The sequence below is a fragment of the Microcebus murinus genome, chromosome 10 (assembly GCF_040939455.1).
Source record: "Microcebus murinus isolate Inina chromosome 10, M.murinus_Inina_mat1.0, whole genome shotgun sequence".
Lineage (NCBI taxonomy): Eukaryota > Metazoa > Chordata > Mammalia > Primates > Cheirogaleidae > Microcebus > Microcebus murinus.
In genome coordinates, this window is record NC_134113.1 from 98,301,479 (window position 1) to 98,318,314 (window position 16,836).

Here is a 16,836-nt window from a genome sequence, read left to right on the forward strand (position 1 = left end):
TGCATTTCTATTCCTTATAAATTACCCAGTCTGTGGTAATCTGTAATAGTGACACAGAACGGACTCTAAAGCAGGGATGAAGTCAAGTAAGACATGGTCCTGCCCTCACCATCCTTCTATCCAGGGGCAGGGGAAGGGTCCAGAGTCACCCACGAAGATGCAAGTACAGTCAATCCTCATCAATCACAGAATATCCACAGAGTCTGTATTTGCAAATTTGCCCACTCACTAAAATTTGTAATCACAAAATCAATATTCGCAGCACTTTTGCAGTCATTCGCAGACACACACATGTGCTGAGAGGCCAAAAATTAGAATCGCCTTATGTGCATGTTCCCAGTAGAGGTCAAAGCTGCACTTTGCCTACTGGTCTTGGCTCTCATGCCATAAGCAAGTGTCCTTTTCACAGTCTATTTAGTGACATATTTTTTGCATTTTTTTTTTTTTTTGGTGATTTTGCTTTTTAAAATGGCCCCAAGCACTGAAGTGCTGTCTAGTGTTCCCAGGTGCACGACGGCTGTGATGTGCCTTAGGGAGAGAATACATTTTTCAGATAAGCTTTGTGCAGGCATGAGTTACAGTGCTACTGGCTGTGAGTGTGTGAGTTCTGCATTAATGAATCAACAATATATATTAAATAAGGTGTCTATGAATAGGAACACACATAAAACAAAGTTGTAAATTAATCAACTAACAAAATGTTGCGACCACAGGCTCGCAGGAACCTAACCCTGTATCTCTCCTAGGAGCAATGGTTCAGTATGTGCTAATTCAGCATTCGCACCAACTTAATTATACAACATAGCTACCACAAGTAACAAGAACCGACTGCACCTAGGGAGAGCAGCATGTTAAACCATTGTAGGTCAACATCTTGGGTGAGAGGGAGGATTTTAACAATGCTGAGCTCAAGGCCTGGTAGAGAGAAAAATGTCAAAAGGCACCAAGATAGCTAAAAGGTGGAAACAGCCCAAATATCCATCAACAGACATCAACAAAATGTGGTCTATTCATACGGTGGAATAATATTCAGCCTTAAAAAGGAATGAAATTGTGGCACAGGCCTGACATAGACGTGGACGAACCTTGAGAACATTATGCTAAGTGAAATAAGCCAGACACAAAAAGACAAATACTGTACGATTTGATTCCACTTCTAGAAGAGGCAAATTCATAGAGACAGAAAATAGAACAGATGCTATCAGGGGCTGGTGGGAGGAGGGGTTCCATTAATAAAAACAACAATGGAGAGTTACTGTTTAATTGGCAGAGTTTCTGTATGGGACGATGACATGGACATGGGTGGATGGAGGTGACAGCAGCACAACACCGTGAATGTACTTAATGCCCCTGAACTGTCCACTGAGCTGTCCCCTCACCTCGACCCCCCAAACTGCTAGGGTTATAAGTGTGAGCCGCGTGGCTGGCCACTGCAATTTTTTATTTAAAAGGGTACCAGGAAGGGAATAAGAAGATGTGGATAGAAGAAAGGCGGCACCACAGGGGAACCTGGGCCCCAAATACAGAGGACAAAGGGAAATGGCCTGGGCACAGCAGGAAATGAAGACAGACAAGACAGGAAATTCGCCAGGTGAGTCCCTAGGGATGAAAGGAAGGACAGGGAAACACCCCAGCAGAAAAGTGGGTTGGATTAGGCTGGGCTGGGCCACATACTTTGCTGGAAAGAAGAGACGCCAATGTGACTTAAGAACGCCAGGCCAGGGCTTGCTAGAGGCCAGGAAAGGGCCCTTCTAAAAACGAGACAAGACCTTACAAAACATAGGTGTCCCCATGCCTGATGTCCCCCTATGCTGAGCAGTGCCCCTCCTGTCCCAGAGGAGAGGGGCACAAGGCTCTGGGCAAGGGACTGCAGGAAGTCTAGTACACTTTCAAGCAGCCTCAGAGTCACACGACCTGGCTAAAACCCGCTTCTTACCAGCTATGTTATGTGGCTGTCCTGCAACTCACAGACCGGCCGGCCACGAGACAAAGCAGTCAGCCCTGGAGAGCAGCGCAAGGCGGGCGGGACCACCCTTCCGCGGACGCCTCCATCACACCCAGCTTCTCTGCGGGACTCCCGTCCTGGGGAGGGGGTGGGAGAGAGAAGGCCCCGTCCTTCCCAGGGTAAGGGTGCCTCGGGACAAGGTCGGAGACCCCAACCCTCCAGGAATAATGTTATCTCTTGACTGTTGTGAGGATTAAATCCAATCATGCCCCTCAGACAGGAACACAGAGCCCAGGGCTCCTCACACATTCACGGTCATGGCCACTCAAGCTGTGGGCTCAAGGAAGGAGCAGAAGGAATGAAGGAAGACAGGGGAGGTCAGTCAGCAGGTGGAGAGACGTCTGGGAAGCAGGCCAGCCCGGGAGTCTTAAGTGGGAGGCAGCTCAGAGAAAGGGGGAAGATAAGATTCCTAAGTGGCTCCAGGCTCCAAGCCCAGCCCCCAGGCGGGGCAGCAGGGTAGGGGACACACCCAGCCCCAGGAGAGGAGGCTGGGACCCTGCCCTCCAGCCACCCCTTCTAAGCAGCCAGGCACGGGTGTCCGCAGGCCTAGTGCAAAGGTCACGCAGGGGGTTGCTGGGGGCAGGGGAGGGGGGCCCTCCCTGCTATAGGCGCAGCACAGAGGCCCCTCGAACAGGGAACAGGTCGTGAAGTTGTGGAGGAAGGCGAATTAGACTCCAAGCTCAGCTTTGCCACAGATTCCTCACTTTCCCTCGCTGGGCCTCAGTGCCCCCATTTGCAAAAGGAAAAGGCAGGGAGACCAGATGGAATATTATTCAGGGAAAAAAAGAAATGAGCTGTCAAACCATGAAAAGACATGGAGGAAACTTAAATGCACTCTGCCAAGTGAGAGAAGCCTATCTGAAAAGACTACTGTATTCAATTATGGAAAAGGCAAAACTATGGAGACAATAAAAAGATCGGTGGTTGCCAGGGGTTGGGAGGAGGGAAGGAGGGATGAACAGGTGGAGCACAGGGGAATTTTAGGGTAGTGAGACTACTCTGTATGGTACTATAATGGTGGGTACATTCCATGACACCTGTGAAAAAAACCCATAGAATGTACAACACAGAGAGGGAACCCTAAAGTAAACTATGGACTATAAGAATGTATCCATATTCATCAATTGCAACGAGTTGTACCACATTAATGTAAGATGTTAATAATACGAAAAACTGGGGAGGAACGTAAATATGGGAACTGGACTTTCTGCAGACCTAAAACTGCTCAAAAAAAAAATTAGAGTCTCTCTCTATATATAGACATATACTTTTTTTTCCCCAAAGAAAGGTGGGGAGAGTAAGCCTTGTACTTCTTTTCTCTTGTGGCCTTTCTTCAGGGTTCTAAAATGAAGCAAAAGTTACAAAAGTATAGCACTCAAGGGGCAAGAGCACCAAACCAAACCAAACCAGTGCCTTCACTTTAAACAGGCATGTCCTAGGAAATTCAGATCTCAAAACAGCTGATTTAGCAGAAGGAGTCCCATCAAAGCCAGGGACAATGCTTGTTTCCCCAGTCGTAAGGTGGGTTTGCCCTCAATCAGCTGCTCCCCCAGAGACAACAGGACTGTCCTCATCCTGCCAGGACCAGAGGGTCAGCCCAAACCAGGTGCCCATGCAGCACAGCCACCCTGGGGGGGCTCAGCACACACTCTGCCCAGGGAGGAGGAGGAGGCAGGCAGGATCTCTAAGCACCTGGAGTGACCCTCCAGGGCCCAGAGCATTGGGAAGCCACAGGCAGCCCACAGTGCCCTGAAGCGGCCAGGTACTAGTAGCTCCAGAAAGGCAGGACTCTTCAGCTCTGCCCTCCCATCCTGCCCCAGTCAGCTCTGGAAAAGGGTCTGTCCCTGAGAAGAATGAAGACTCTAGCATCTGGACAGCTGGACTGAGCTTGGACAAGAGGCAGGAGGCAGCATCCATCCTAGCTTTGGTCATTTTTCACAGAAGTGTTCTGTTCTGAGCTACCCTGCCCAGACAGGGACGGGGACCGTGGACGTGGATGAGGACTGAGATGCTCTAGAAGCTCTGCAATGGCCAAAAGCCCTCAGACCCTAGGCTGAGTCATCATCACAGAGGGCCCACCCTGACCCAGAAAACTCATCCCTACTGATTATCTCTTGCACAGTCACATACCCAGTGGCTTACCCCAGCAGGCCTGACAAACACTGCACCTCCCATTCCAGAATGCATGGTCACAGGTTTGGAAACAAGGCCATGGAAATGGCTGAAACCCAGGCTGGGCACCATTTGTTTTTCTGGATGGGCCCAGCCCAACCTGACCCAGTAGGCCATGAGGAGTGGACCAGGCCAGCCAGCCAGCCAGGGAGGATGCCCAGAACACCAAAATGCCCAGCTTTGCCTCTTATTCTGAAGCTAGGAACTGAACTTCATGGAAGGCCCTGTTCTTCTTTTTTCTTCTTCCTTTTTCTTTTCAAGAGACAGGGTCTTGTTCTGTCACCCAGGCTGGAGTGCAGTGATATAATCATAGCTCATTACAATCTAGAACTCCTGAGCTCAAGTTACCCTCCCATGGCCGGCGCGGTGGCTCCTGCCTGTAATCCTAGCACTCTGGGAGGCCGAGGCGGGCGGATTACTCGAGGTCAGGAGTTCGAAACCAGCCTGAGCAAGAGCGAGACCCTGTCTCTAGTATAAATAGAAAGAAATTAATTGGCCAACTAATAGAATAGAAAAAATTAGCCAGGCATGGTAGCACATGCCTGTAGTCCCAGCTACTCGGGAGGCTGAGGCAGTAGGATTGCTTGAGCCCAGGAGATTGAGGTTGCTGTGAGCTAGGCTGATGCCATGGCACTCACTCTAGCCTGGACAACAAAGCGAGACTCTGTCTCAAAAAAAAAAAAAAAAGTTATCCTCCCACCTCAGCCTCTTGTACAGCTGGGCCTGCAGGCACACACCACCACACCTGGCTAATTTTATTTTTTAGAGACAGGGTCTTGCTATGTTGCCCAGGCTGGTCTCAAAGTCCTGGCCTCCCAAAGCGCTGGGATTACAGGTGTGAGCCACTGCACCCAGCCTCTCTTCTTTTTCATAGGCCATTCTCTAGATGTGCCCTACTACTCGGCCGTGGTCCCACTTTCGTGCTTGAAGGCCAAAACCCAAAACGCCATACTCTTGCCTCACTCTCAGAGCTCCTCACACCCATCAATCATCTTTTGAAGATTTTCTCCTCACATGAATTTTCCCCCCAAAATTATAAATCACATATCTGACAAAAGACTTATATCCAGAATTTTTTTTTTTTTTTTTTTTGAGACAGAGTCTCACTCTGTTGCCCGGCTAGAGTGCCATGGCATCAGCCTAGCTCACAGCAACCTCAATCTCCTGGGTTCAAGCAATCCTACTGCCTCAGCCTCCCAAGCAGCTGGGACTACAGGCATGCGCCACCATGCCCGGCTAATTTTTCTATATATTTTTAGTCGGCCAATTAATTTTCTTTCTATTTTTAATAAAGACAGGGTCTCACTCTTGCTCAGGCTGGTTTCAAACTCCTGACCTTGAGCGATCTGCCCGCCTTGGCCTCCCAGAGTGCTAGGATTACAGTCGTGAGCTGCTGCGCCCGGCCTATATCCAGAATGTTAAAGAACTCTCAAAACAATCAAAAGAAAAATGGGCAAAAGATTTGGACAGACATTTCACCAAAGAAGTTATACAAATGTCAAATAAGCAAATAATAAGATGTCAAACATTATTAGGCATTCGGGAAATGCAAATTAAAACCACAATTAAGATTCTACTACCCACCCAGAATGACAGGGGGAAATGCCACCAACCACCTGACAATACCAAGTGCTATAGGAATATGAAGCAACGGAATTCTCACACTTTGCTGACGGGAATGGAAAATGGTATACTTTGGACAACAGTCTGGCAGTTCCTTCAAGCATTAAACGTACACATAACACATGTCCCAGCAATCCCACTCAGGGGAAATGAAAGCCCACATTCATACAAACGCATGTACACAAACGTTGACAGCAGCTTTATTCATAATCAAGAGAGGCTGGAAACAACCCAAACATCCTTCCATTAGTGATGGACAGACACACTGTGGTACATCCACACACTGGACTACTACTCAGCAATGCAAAGGAACAAACTATTGATACGTGACAACTTGGACAACTCAAAGGCATTATGGTGAGTGAAAGGAGCCAGACTTAAGAAGCTACACACGGTGCAGCCATTTACACGCATTCTTGAGAAGGCAAAACCACAGGAGCGGAGAACAGATCGGCATTGCTGGGGATGGGTTTATGGGGGAGGGGAGGGCTGGCCTCAGAGGGGCAGTGCAGGGGAGAACTGTGTGGGGGGTGGAACTGTTCTGCACCATGAGTGTAGTGGTCAATACACAACTCTGTGCATTTGTCAAAACCCATAAAACTCTATACCATAAGCAGTCCATTTTGCCATATGCAAATTAAAATAAATTTAAAATAAGCCCTCCTCATCTTGCCCAAAGGACCCAGTTCAAATCCACCTCATTTACAAAACTGACTTATCTCCCCCTCCTCTCATCATTTCAAGACTATAGCCCTCAAATCACTACATTTGATTTGAGGAGATATTTCTCCCTGATATTTCTCACTGATATCTCACTGATATTTCTCCCTCTCTTTCACTCACACACACAGCTATCAAAACCCTACCCATCCTCAAAGCCAGCTTGAGTGCCTCCTCTTCCAGGAAGCCTTCCCTGACCCCTCCTGGCCCCACCGGAATGAATTACCCTTTACCAGAAACCCCCACCAGCACCTATTTGTGCCTCTAATTAGCCCTTCTTTCACCCTGTCATTAGCTATCCACAGTTTGTCTCCCCTGCTGGGTAGCAAGGCTCCTTGAGAACAAGGGCCAGGTCTTTGATTCCACACTCCCTGCTGCACCTAGCACAGTGCTGGGCACCCCGTGGGTGCTCTGTGGCTGCTGTGGACCGGCTGAGGGCAGATCCGCTGAGGGCAGGTGCAGGCAGAGGGGGCTGATGCCGAGGGAGGAGAGCTGGCTGTGGGGCGGGCATGTTCTGAGGAGGGTATGGGAGGACGCTGGCACAGCTTTACTTCTTCTCTTGCATAAGCAGCAACTATTGCTTAAACCTCCAAGTGCTGGAAGTGACCCGCCTCCCGTTCCAACATGAGGTCATGCAATTTATGATGGTGCATTTTGGAGGATGCTTTTGTTTCCTGCATGCCACCCAGCACAGTTCCAGGCCCCAGGCAGACAGATGCTCAGGACACACCTGCTCAGGTACTGGAACCTGTCCCATCATTAGGGAGCTGTCATTTCTCACTTCCAGAAGGCAGGCTCTCTTTGCAGCAATTAGGAGATTAGGTTCTTCTGATGTGAAATCAACTTTATTATGCACAACTACTGTGGTATAGGCACAGCCTACTGGAAACGTCACAGGGCCACCCTACACTTGGGTTTTTCCAAGCACATCACTGGGCTCTCCCTCTTACAAATTCCAGCTTGTACAGTTCTTAAGAACCATCTAGGTCCTTTATTTGACAAACGCTTATACAATGCTTAGTCTGTGCAAGGCAAAGAACTTAGCACTTTACAAATATTAATTCATATAATTTTTACATCAACTGTATGAGGTTGGTTCTATTAACACTATTATCCAGCTGGGCACGGTGGCTCACGCCTGTAATCCTAGCACTCTGGGAGGCTGAGGCAGGCAGATCGCTCGAGGTCAGGAGTTCAAAACCAGCCTGAGCAAGAGCGAGACCCCCGTCTCTACTATAAATAGAAAGAAATTAATTGGCCAACTAATATATATAGAAAAAAATTAGCCGGGCATGGTGGCACATGCCTGTAGCCCAGCTACTTGGGAAGCTGAGGCAGGAGGATTGCTTGAGCCCAGGAGTTTGAGGTTGCTGTGAGCTAGGCTGACGCCATGGCACTCACTCTAGCCTGGGCAACAGAGTGAGACTCTGTCTCAAAAAATAAAATAAAATAACAAAAACAAGAAAAATCACTGTTATCCCTATTCTGCAGAGGGACAACTTGCCCAGATCACACAGCTGCTGCTAAGTGGCAGAAAAGGGATTCAAACCCAGGCAGGCTGGCTCTAACGCTGCACTCTCCAAATGCAGCCACCCGCCACATGTGGCTGTCGAGCTCTCGAAATGTGGCCAGTCTGCATTCAGATGTGCTTTTAAGCGTACAATACAGCACTCTGTATGAAAAAAATGTAAACTACCTCGTCAATATTTTTTTACTATTGATCACATTTTTGTTTTTTTATTCTCTTATAAAAGTGCTTTATTTTTTATTTTTTTAATATATGAACCAAAGTTTACTGCAGAAGGACAAATAGGTTTACAGAGTAAGAGCAAAATACATTCGCCACAGAATGGCACACGGACCCCTCTGTTGTAACAAAAGGGCCAATCATGTGTTAAAATGATAGTATTGTAGACACAGCATGTTAAATAAAATATACTATTACAATTCATTTTACTAGTTTCTTATTACTTTATAAATGTGGCTCCTAGAGAACTTAAAATCACACATCTGGCTTGTGTCACATTTCTACTGGACAGCACTGCTCTGGAGTCTGCACTGTGTTGGAGTCGTCTTCCCTGTCCGTCTGCCTCAGGGCAGGACCGAGGTGCAGCTGGTCCCTGACAGCCTGGACAAAGGTCACTAGGGAGCCAGGCACTCACTCCTGCATCTGCCCATTCTGCCTTCTCTGGCTGCTCTGACCTGGCCGCTCCCAGCCTTGCCTCCAGCTCCAGCTGCAGTTTAGCACTCCCTCCCTATAGCAGGGATGCCAAAATATACAGTAGGGAAACACTTCACACATCGTCTGCTAATATGCGGAGAAACTGAAACCTAGGACCACAAAATCTTTCAGGAAGCAGTGGCCCTGGAGATCATCTAGTCTAATTTCCCACCAGAGCACAGGCCTCTCCCAAAGCACACAAGCTCTACACAGTCCTCCATGAAGAAACTGCGTACAGCTGTCCTTCAAGACCTGTGGGCATTGAGTCCAGGACGCCCTACAGATGGTTAAAGCCCAGGGACACGCAAGTCCCTGATAGAGAATGGCGTGGTGTCTGCATATCAGCTCTGCACATCCTCCCATATTCTTTCTAAATTTATTTCCTGATTTTTTAAAATTTTATTTTACTTAATTTTTTCCTACCTACTAGATGACCAGGGACTCCCATCCACTATAGATCAGCTCTCACTGCTTACCATCCCTAACGCAATGCCTACACAGCAGTTCATTCTCGTGGATTCAACGTAGTACTCAGCACGTGGCAAATTCAAGTTGTGCTGTTTTGGAACTCTGAGATTTTCTCCCCCTGAATATTTTCAATCCAGGATCAGCTGAATTCACGGATGTGGAACCCACAGACATGGTGGGCTGACTGTAGTTCCACATAATGAAACAGACTTCAGATCAGATGAACCTAATCTGCCATTGCCACAAAGAGGGCCTGCCTTCTAGAAATGAGAACCGACAGCACCCAGATGACAGGCAGGTTCTAATTCTTCACACAGCCTCTATGCAGACACTCGCAATAATGCTGAGCCCAATACACACGGATCGGGATGTATGTACCTTCCAGTGTGGAGTGTCACAGAGCTCAGTGGACTAAGGTTTTCCTTGACACAGACCTCTCCACACCCCCAGCCCATATGGGCTCCTGGCGTGATAGGGAGAGTCAGAGCAACCTGGGTTCAAACTCCAACCCCAACATTAATCTCTATGTAACTTTTTTCCTCTTCTGTAGAGGTTAAAACACAAAACAGCCCAGGTGCCGGGGGGGGGGGGGGGGGGGGGGGGGTCACGCCATCATCCCAGCACTTTGGGAGGCCAAGGCAGGAAGATCAATTGAGGCCAGGAGTTCAAATCCAGCCAGGGCAACATAGTGAGACCCTGTCCTTACAAAAAAATTTAAAAATTAGCTGGGTGTTGTGGGGCGCACCTGTAGTCCCAGCTACTCAGGAGGCTGAGGTAGGAGGATCGCTTGAGCCCAGGAGTTTGAGGCTGCAGTGAGCTGTGATTGTGCCACTGCACTCCAGCCTAGGTGACAGAATAAGATCCTGTCTCTAAAAGAAGAAAACAAAACAAAAGCAAGGAAACAAACAAACCCTATCTCACAGGGCTGCAATGAGGATTATATGAGATGATGTACGCAGAAATGTCTAGAATAATGTCTGGCACTTAGCAGGCACTTAATAAAATAAATGTTCGTTTCCCTTCCCCTTCCTTCATCAACCAAAAACCCGAAAATTTTTCCCCTCCACATGAATTGAGAGTAAGTTCCACTCTATTCTATATTTATACAACTGATGTTTTGAATTTAAATGCAGGATTTTGCATTTAAACCTATTAGATTTCTTCTTGAGATAAGTATATATGTTTAATATTGCTCAATGTCGGGCACAGTTAAATAAATTAAGGTATATTCACATAATGTTACTCAGATCTTTGAAACTATTTTTGAATAATTTTATATGACATATGGTATTACTATGTAATGTTCAGTAGGGAAAAAACTAGATAGAATATAATTGCAATTGTGTTAAAATATACAGATTTGCACAAACACAAATTTGGAGAGACACTGACCTAAAAAATACTAAGTCAACCCTGAGTTGTAGTCCTATGTACCACTTTGTTTTCTCCTTTATGAATTCCTTTACTTTCTAGTTTTCTACAATGAACATGTATTAGTTTTAAAAGTTAGAAAAAACATCTTTTATATCTCATCTTTCTACTTCACTGCAGCATTCTAGACAGTTGAGATGATTTTGAACCCTGGCTCTGTCACTCAATGTTTGCTGTCCTCAACTCCCAGAGAAATAAGAGAAACAGAGGACATGGACCACACAGGCTCTCGTATCTATGGAAATGTCCATCAAAGACAAAGACAGGCCGGGCGCTGTGGCTCACGCCTGTAATCCTAGCTCTTGGGAGGCCGAGGCGGGCGGATTGCTCAAGGTCAGGAGTTCGAAACCAGCCTGAGCAAGAGCGAGACCCCGTCTCTACTATAAATAGAAAGAAATTAATTGGCCAACTGATATATATATGAAAAATTAGCCGGGCATGGTGGCGCATGCCTGTAGTCCCAGCTACTCGGGAGGCTGAGGCAGAAGGATCACTCAAGCCCAGGAGTTTGAGGTTGCTGTGAGCTAGGCTGACGCCACGGCACTCACTCTAGCCTGGACAACAAAGTGAGACTCTGTCTCAAAAAAAAAAAGACAAAGACAAAGAGAGAGCTCTGTGGCATATGACCAGACACCTCCCCAGGGTGACCCGAGCTCAGCGCCCAAGGTTCAACCAGCTACATGTCCACGTCACTGCTCTCTATCAGCCAGGTCACATTTCTCTCTCGTACCCAAGAAAATCATTTGGCTGAAAATCCTTACTGAACATTCCTCCACTCAAATTAGATTTTTTTTGCCCAGACTTGGTAGAGTGAACTCGTGTCGGCTCCTAGTTATCTCAGCTTTATTTTCAAAGTCTCTGAAGATTGTTCACAATTCTGACCTAGAATTGGGCAGGGGCCAATAAGAAGCTGAGCAGCCTGCCATTTCCAGGATCCCTACCTTGCCCCCTTGAAGAAATGAATCAGGATAGTGTGTGTTTTCTCCACCACCCTTTCCTCCTCCAGACCCTGGCAGCAGTCCTGCGGTCACTCTGCGCTTCTCCCAGGACCCTGACCTGATGAGTCTGGCCACCTGAACTCATGAAAAGCAGTTCCCCCAAAGCAGCTTCAGCCCTCTCACCAAGTCTGGTCTAAACAAACAAAGAGGGAGCAAGATAAGAGACCACTGCCTCCCAAAACATTCCAACACATTTCGGAGACAGGAATCTCCTCCAGCCTATCTTGCTCTGACTGTGGCTAAAGAAATCCCTTCATGTTGGGCGTGGTGGTGTGTGCCTGTAGTCCCAGCTACTCAGGAGGCTGAGACAGGAGGATCAATGGAGGCCAGGAGTTGAAGACCAGCCTGGGCAACATAGTGAGACCCCTGTCCCTACAAAAAACACAAAGAAAGAAATCCCTTCGCGTTGTCCAGCTGACCCAGGCCTGTTGACCCCCTACCCAGACCTCTGCTCAGCATTGCAGCCCAGCAGCCCTTACTCAAGGCTCAGTGCCAAGGTGGAGACCAGCCAGGAGGAAACAACACTAGCCTTTTATCCTGGCCAGGATGAACCTGAGAGACATCTCAGGGGATTGAAGGGAAGAGGAAGAGAAGGTTCTGGCAGAGGTAAGCTTGGCATGAGTGAAGGCTGGCAGACACCAGAGAGACACAAAGCAGAACACTCAGCCACAGAATGGGCTCTGAGGGCTCAGATTTCACTCTGAGTCAACAGCCCCCTCAGAGGAGAGCCCCACCCCAGAGGCCCACCCTGTGTGTCATCAGCCCCTCCCCAGTGCCCTTTGCACAGCCCCTAGTGCTCTACCGGATATGCAATCCCATCCCCCAAGGGGGTCACCCCAGCCTGAGCACAGCTCCCATTTCCTGCCCCTGGTGACTCCTCTGAAGTCTATTGTTCCCATGAAGTTTGGGTCAAAGGAAACAGTCCCCACCCAAGGGGGCCAGGCCATGCCAAGGAGCTGGCCCAAGCTACAGGGGAGCCTGGCCCATCCCCCTGCCTTTCCAAGAGCCTGTGTATATTAAATGCGGGAGGACACGGGCACCGATCTTAGAGACTGGAGTTCTAGTGGAAAATTTCCCAAAGAGTCAGTCCCTACTAGGTGAAGGCCCCACAGCTGGGTCTCATAGGTGTGATTAGAATCTCCCCAATATCTAGCAGGAAAATCCAAAAACAAAGGACAAACTGTCATTTCAGAAGAGGTCAAGGCAGAACTGGAATTAGACTGTAGGAGCTGGAGACTCTGTGCTCCCCTGTGACAAAGCCCTACCCTGCCCCCACATCCACCTGGGCCCCTTGGCTGGTTCCAGCCCCCTCACAGCCCCCCCTTGCTGGAGAGCAGCTGTTCAGCTCCAATTTCAGAGCTTTAAAGGGAGCTGTCGTCTCAACCCTGCCAACAAAGGGTCAAGGGGGCACAGGAAGACAGGCAAGGTAAAGCTACCCTTCCAAGCCTGAAGTTTCAACTGCCACCGCACTGACCTCAACTACACGAAAGACAAGGACCAAAGCTGGGGACCAACGACCTCCACTTCTACTGGGAAGGAGGAGGAAGAGCCACAGGTTTGGCAATACTGGTTGCTTTGTGACAGTCACAGGGAGAGGCAAGACTCCAGCATGGAAGCCAAGGGAGGCTGTGACATTTGCATCCCTGGAGATCTAAAAAGATGAGGGGACCCTTCTCCACCTGGCATGGTGATGAGCAGCTCACCAAGGAGAAAGGAGGATGTGTCTTAAAGACCCGAGGGCCCCTTCAGACTCAGCGTCCTCAGATTCGCCAGCAGCTGTGTGCCTTCAGCTGGGCCGGAGGGGAGTGTTTCCACCAGACGACCGTATCTGAGCTCTGGACGGTGGGCTGCGCCAGCCTCCACACCAGTGGGATGGAGGCAGGTGAGGGAACTGGGGGGTGTCTGCGCATTGCGATCCACAGAGCAGGAGACAGCGAAGAGCAAGGGCTTCTAGTCCCAGCTCTGCCGCTCATAAGCTATGTGACATTAAGCAAGTTACTGACCCTCTAGTGGCCTCAGTTTCCCCATCTTTAAAATGAGGGAGTTAGGTGCTGACATTAGAGTATCCAATAATATTCAACAAGTTCACCCTGATGCCAAGGCAGAACTGGAATTAGAACACAGGAGTTGGGCCGGGCGTGGTGGCTCACGCCTGTAATCCTAGCACTCTGGGAGGCCGAGGCGGGTGGATTGCTGGAGGTCAGGAGTTCAAAACCAGCCTGAGCAAGAGCGAGACCCCGTCTCTACTATAAATAGAAAGAAATTAATTGGCCAACTAATATATATAGAAAAAATTAGCCGGGCATGGTGGCACATGCCTGTAGTCCCAGCTACCTGGGAGGCTGAGGCAGCAGGATTGCTTGAGCCCAGGAGTTTGAGGTTGCTGTGAGCTAGGCTGACGCCATGGCACTCACTCCAGCCTGGGCAACAAAGCGAGACTCTGTCTCAAAAAAATAAATAAATAAATAAAATAAAATAAAAATAAATAAATAGAAATTAATTGGCCAACTAATAGATATAGAAAAAATTAGCCAGGCATGGTGGCGCATGCCTGTAGTCCCAGCTACTCGGGAGGCTGAGGCAGCAGGATTGCTTGAGCCCAGGAGTTTGAGGTTGCTGTGAGCTAGGCTGACGCCATGGCACTCTAGCCTGGGCAACCAACAAGACTCTGTCTCAAAAAAAAAAAAAAAACACAGGAGTTGGAGCGTGCGTATTCCCCAGTGACAAAGCCCTGCCAGCCCCCCTCCTCTACTTGGGCCACTGGCCACCGTGGACTCCTAAAGAACATGGCAGGGCCTGGCCCACAGTAAACGTTCAGTTCAGGCTGCTAAATAAACATAATGAATAAATAGGGCAGAGTTTCTCAAAGGGTATTCAGACAATCACTAATTCAAAACACTTTAATCTCTAGAAAAAAAAAGAGGTTCCTCGCTGAAATAAGCTGAGGAAACATGGGATACAATACCTGTGGGGTCCCTAGGACGTGCTAATAGGTGTTTTGCATACACTGAATTTTCACAACTTTCTGGATACATATTAATTAGCCCCCTACTCCTCCCCCCTTACTCACTAGGAAACTAAGCCTGAGACTTACAGGTAGTGAGTGACCGTCAAGATTTGTATCCAAGTCTATCTGCCCCCAAATCTGAACCCTTCCTTCTCTATCGATGCTGCTTTTAGACCAGCTACACACCTGGCCTGAGCAGGTGAGAGGATGAGGTGCTTCCACCAGAACATCCATATCCTCCTGAACATCCATATCCTCCTCAGGGTGGACGGGGAGCAGGGCCCAGAGCCCCACCTGCTGAGACAGTTCCTTGCTCCTTCTTTCCAAGAAGCCCTAAACATCATACCCACACAGAAGCACGCGCACAACAGCAGCTCATTCCTCTTCCAGCGGGAAGCGCTGGGCAGTCCAGCTAGTCGTCAAGACCGAGATTCTTCCACCGGGTTACCTGCTCAGCTCGAGGAGAGGTGAACCGGTGGCAGGTAGTTGCTGCTATACATCCCTATCTGTTTGTCCTCGAGGCCAACATAAAAGCACTGTCTACACAAGTCTCAAGATTCTGAATGGTCCCATCTTTCTGGGGGGACCACCCCACAAACATTCCACCCACCCCACCACCCACAGGCAAAGACCTCAATTTCCCTCAGCCTTCTACCAGCTTGCTTCCGAACCGTCCCTGCAGCCACAGGACCCAGGTCCCTGCGAAGGACAGCTGCCTGGAAGGGGCAGGTGTAGACAGCCTCCTGCGGTCTGCCTGTCACACACCTGCTCACAGACGCTAGCGCGTCCGGGCAGATGGCCCCCTCCAGCAGAAACACTCTGTCATCCACATCCACACAAACGAACACGCCCACTGGGAGCCGAGGTGAGTCACCCGGGAACAGATATCACCCTCTCACACACCCGAAGCGGGGAGACAGGCACCGCCGGCCACCACGTGCCCTCCCTCACCAGAGGCCCCTGCGTGCGTGTGCGCAGCTCCCGGACTGCCCACTGGGGACGTTCACTTGGGGCTTGGAAATTCTGTCCCCTTGACTCAGAGTCCCCTTCGGGGGACCCAACAGCTTCTGCAGCCCTGGGCGTGGGGCCCCTTGCAGAGGTGCCCACTTTCACATCATCGCTTTAGCACGAGAACGGGCAGCACACCTACCCCAGGCTCTCTACCAGACCCAGAAGGGGCCCAGCAGAAAGGGACATGGGTCTGGGTCTCCTGCGTCGCTGGTGCTCCCGGTCCTCTCTTTCTAGTCCTTGCAGCAGCCCGGACTCCCTTCCCCCCAGGTCCCTGGTACACACCCCTCTGTACCGGGTGCACACTATACACACTCTAGAGAGGGGTACACACCCCTGTATACCCCCAGCCGCGGAGTCGCACTGCTGCTCCCGTCCTCAGCCGCGCCGCCTCCACGTGCCCCGCTCTTCTCCGAGTCTGTCCCGGAGAGCGTCTCACGCACCACACCGGACGCCCGCACTCTGGCAAAGTCCTGCAAACTCCCGGGTCGTCCCGCCCCGCCGCCTTACCGGTCCCAGGGTGCGGGAGGGTGGCTGGGCGCTCTGAGTCAGGTCGCGGGGCTCCGCTCGCAGCTCCAGCTCCTCCCGTGCGGCTCCGCTGAGTCCCGGCCGGCAGGCGCGCAGCGGGCACCGCGGGCGTCAGCGCGCAGCGGGCCGCGGCCGGAGCCGGCCGGGAGGGCAGGGCGGGAGGGCAGCGGCGGGCGCGGAGCGGCGCGCGGAGGGAGGAGTTTTCCCAGAATGGGACTGCCGGGAAGACGGGGAGATCCCTATTCCTGGAGGAGTGAGTCAACCGGGAAAGGAAGGGAGCGCGGCGCACGAGCGGGCGCGGGAGCGGCGGGGGGCGGCGGGGCGCGAGGAGGGGCGGCGGGGGGCGGCGGGGGGCGGCGGGGGGCGGCGGGGGGCGGCGGGGCGGCGGGGCGGCGGGGGGCGGCGGGGCGGGCGCCACTCACCTGACGGGACGCGGCGGCGGCGCCGGGAGCTGCGGGCCCTCCCTCCCCGGCCTCAAGTTTGCGCGGAGGACGCTGGAATGCGCGGAATGAGGGCTGGCACGGGATGCGCGCAGCTGAGGGAGGGAGCCGGAGGGAGTGGCGGCCGGGCCACCGGCACCTCCGGGAGGAGACTGCGCCGCGGGCGGGGGCGGGGGCGGGCTGCGGCGGGCGGGGCGGCGCGGCGGGGCGCGGGC

General features: G+C 50.7%; 1 protein-coding gene across 1 annotated transcript in view; it reads right to left on the bottom strand.

Moving 5' to 3' along the window:
• The window catches only part of TEAD4 (TEA domain transcription factor 4), a 69,523-nt gene extending 53,187 nt beyond the window's left edge, over positions 1–16,336 (bottom strand). Inside the window, exon 1 of the mRNA XM_076007764.1 lies at positions 16,164–16,336. The gene's annotated coding sequence lies outside the window, so the exon portion shown is untranslated. The remainder of the gene's footprint in view (positions 1–16,163) is intronic.
• Between the last annotated feature and the right edge of the window lie 500 nt (positions 16,337–16,836).